Consider the following 4,010-nt stretch of genomic DNA (forward strand, 5'->3'; position numbering starts at 1 on the left):
ATAATTTATATAATCAAAATCTATCTATCAATATAATAAAGCAGTAACTTTCTACCAAAAATAGTTTCCCGCATATGCTATACTGCGTCGTTTTAAGCATTTAGTTATATGTGTCGAATTAATTGTGTCCACATGACTTTTGGGTTTCCAATGTGCATTATCCGGCTACTATGTTCGGATACCAAGTAAAATAGATAGACTTCTACTAATTGAAGAGTTCTAATGATAACATAAACCTAAATAAGTAAATATAAATTGATTTAAATATATACACCTACAGACATACAGATAGACACATACATATTTTACATCTGTATATATAGCATTAAATGCTTCGAAATAATCAGCTATTGATTGTGCTCTTGGAAAGTGAAAGGTTTCCAGCAGCTTCATGCTTCCAAGATAATATTCAAATTTCGAAATCTAATTTTACAGTCTATATAAACCTCTGTTGATATACATCTCCACTCCCCATTTGTCTATCTCTTCAGTTCGAAGTACCTGATCTGCAGTACATTTTTATTAAAGCCTCTAGATATTGAAGAGCAATACGAGTGAGTTGTGTTAGAGTTTATGAAACACCTGAAAGTAGAGGCTCTACACAGATCAAGAGTAGAGAATGTTTGGTATGCTATGAACAGGTAAACTCATTTTGTATAATTTTTGCTCACTGTTTATGAACAGGTAAACTCATTTTGTATAATTTTTGCTCACTGTTAGACTAATATTTGATGCTATGATGTTACCAAACTGTATTTGAATGCCTCTTATCAGGAAGTCGATGATTAAAGGTCAAAGTAAGTGTATATAATTTATTTTTTATCTGCAGTATTTATTAGCTACACTATTCAATATGGTTTCAGACTAAAGTATGGTACAGTATACACACTTAACATTTTGTATTTTATTTATAGTAGGTAAATCTGAATTTCATATTATTTGTTTATGTAGGATAACTGCTGTTCATAGTCCTTTAAGAAGTATCAGTACTGCAACAGTTATTGAATAGTCTAGATGGTATTTTTAATTTTTTTAAATTTTGGCTGCAGTTTGGAGACTACTGGGAGGCCTGTAAGATTGTTGGTATTAAATCTAACATATATGACTGGTACTATGACTCTTGCAAGTCTCAAGGATGTAACAAAGAACTGGATTTTAAAGATTGAATGTATTTGTGCAAAAAATGTAGTAGAAGTTGACTTGAGGATGTTTTAAGATTTAGGGTCAAAGTTCTGTGTCATTGGATGTTAATGGTAATGCAACTTTGTTAATTTGGGATTGTTAATGTGTTGAGCTTTTAGGTATGAAAGACGAAGAGATCAAATCTACTCAGCAAAAGGTGAGTACAGTGCTATTTTTCACTATATCTTAATTGATCTATACCTCTATACATAAATTGTATCTGTACTGTTAACTAAATTTGTTCTCATTTTTTAGGTGGTTAGAAAAATCCCCATAGAGCTTGAAAGTTTGGTAGGTCTTTGAATGTTATTTAAAATTGCTGTGAGGAAAGATCAATTTGTCAATCTACTTAATGCTTTTACTGTAATGCAAATTAAGATTGACTCATCTCTATTTGCTGTTTTCTGCCCTGGACTTCTTGATAGTAAGGATAAAGATTTGACTTCAAAGTTGGAACTTAAAGACGGTGATGTGGTGAGTTAAGTATTCAGTTTTGATAAAAATGTTTTATGTATATATGTTTAAGATTGCATTTTCTAACTCATTTTATGTTACATATTTAGGGATTTTTTTCTGACCATGAGGCATAGTGCCCCATTTTGAATGCTGACCAAGAAAGGACTGTTAAAGGAACCCAAAGTGATGTAGTTAAGAGATGCTTACTAGATTAATTTTCCAGTACAAAGTTCAATAAATTATTGATAAAGATGAAGTTCCTGTGGATGAATCAAAAATTTGATAACCATTTTTGTTTATCTGTGTTTCTTTGGAGGACAGTGCTTCTACATTGTTTGAGACTATTTGCTTTATTTCTACATGTTTGGGACTGTTTTAAACTTTTCTAAGTTGCTATTTTCTATTTTATTTAGGTTGGATTTTATATTTTATATTATCTGTTCTATTTTTTTCTTTGTTGGAAATCATTGAAAGGTAGAAGACAATCACAAGTGAAGACCTGTAGAAGTTTTTTTTTTTTTTTTTTTTTTTTTTTTTTTTTAAATAATGATGTATATCATCCAATATAGATTGTATTTAGGAATAGATTTGAGTAACACACTTAATCTAATAAAAACAAAAGTTACATAACAAAGGTCCCAAAACACTATAATGTTAGTAATGTTTAAGAACACTTACTTGACATTTCAAGGTGCCAAAGCATTTAAGCATACTTCCTATAATCGTTGTAGTCATATACTTAATGAAATTGTACCGTGATACTTGAAATATAAACGTTATGTGTTTTTATATGATAATTGAATAATGTACCAATTTAGTTAATTAATTAAGCTCGTTTATGCAAGTATAAATAATAACTGCAGAAAGCATAAATAAAATAAAAACACAAGGAAATTGTTACGCAGTTCGGAGCTCCTTCTCCTACGTCTGCGGGGCAACCCACGTCTGCCCAATCCACTATAGATGTTCACCAAAGGAGTATTACAAGAGGTAAATGAATACGGCCTCCAGCCTTTTACCACTACCACTCTTTCTAACACCTATCCAGGACTGACATACGAATACCCGAACAATCTTCACAAGTTGCTTCAGCAGTACCACGTACTGATCATGCAGTACAATATAAATATTCTTACGAATTAAATCAGAAATTACATTCAAAGTATAAATTGCTTTGTAAAATCAAGAGAGCTCTAGCAGTATATAATTCTCAAAGTTGGAAAATGCTTCCTTCGAACCGTGTGAATTTATAGCACTTCTTGAACCATTAGTTAGGATCCTTAGCAATAGCCTTTTCTGTAGCCACCACTTGTTCGAATGAATCTCCACCACTTATTCTTGTCCTTTTGAAAGCTTCTTCACAGATTAATTATACAAAGTATGCTAATCACTCATTTCATACTCACATGGTCCGTAAATAACTAAAACTAATTACACTCATTTATTTTTTACAACTAGTAAAACCAATTAAAATAGCCAACAGTGTAATTTTTATTTTACACTTACACTTAACATGACACAACATTAGTACCTGAAAATATACTGTTACAAAACATTATAAAAAGTAAGTAATTAAAAACAATTTAAGCCATAGCATTAGAAAACATCATAACTTAATCAGTCTAAATTAAATAAACAAATTAAAATGAAATTCTACCGGAAAATTTAATATTCAAAAAAGTTTAGAGTAACAAAATTCATCATTATTATGAAAGGCAATTCTTTAAAGCATCATATATATATAATTCGACTATATATTGAAAAAATCATTTACATGGTTAACTATTGCAGAGCTAAAAGAAAAAAATTAACTATACTAAATTAGATAATAAATTCATATACTACTTGAATACAATGTTCAGCTTAATAATCACATGGGACTATGATTACAAAAAGCGTATATCAACATCTTAAAAAATCAATACAAATATCAACTAAATCATATTAAGCTTTTAATTTTAGTTTTTCAAAAAAAAAAAAAAGCTTTTAATTTTAGAAGGGTGTCATAAATAGTCATGAGCCTGTTATATTTCCCAGGAAGAATTAACTATAACAACAGCTAATTAATAATAGCAATTCTAAATGCCAAGCTATAAAAGGAAAAACTACTCAAACAGTTCTAATCAAATAGCAGCAATAATCAGCTCAAAGTATGCTATACTGCAACAGTTCAAGAAATAAATAAATTGACAAGATCCTATGTTATAGGAAGCAATTGGAAATTTCAAATGAAAACAAAGCTAAATATAACTTTACTTTTATTTTCTTTTTACATCTATCAGTAGACATCATATGAATACGAAATCTACTTATTGAACAAATCACACACAAAATACTTAGCTTTCTTCAAATGCCTCTTTGAAGCTACTCAT

The 4,010-nt window shown here is 29.7% G+C and overlaps 1 long non-coding RNA gene across 1 annotated transcript; it reads right to left on the reverse strand.

Moving 5' to 3' along the window:
• Window positions 1-283: 283 nt before the first annotated feature.
• On the reverse strand, window positions 284-2,376 carry LOC109178261. Its single transcript, XR_002053689.1, has 2 exons — window positions 2,317-2,376; window positions 284-506 (listed from the first exon to the last, which is right to left on the reverse strand). It is a non-coding gene; the product is annotated as an uncharacterized LOC109178261 (long non-coding RNA).
• Window positions 2,377-4,010: the final 1,634 nt, after the last annotated feature.

Source organism: Ipomoea nil, unplaced genomic scaffold (genome assembly GCF_001879475.1).
Source record: "Ipomoea nil cultivar Tokyo-kokei standard unplaced genomic scaffold, Asagao_1.1 scaffold0176, whole genome shotgun sequence".
Taxonomy (NCBI): domain Eukaryota; kingdom Viridiplantae; phylum Streptophyta; class Magnoliopsida; order Solanales; family Convolvulaceae; genus Ipomoea; species Ipomoea nil.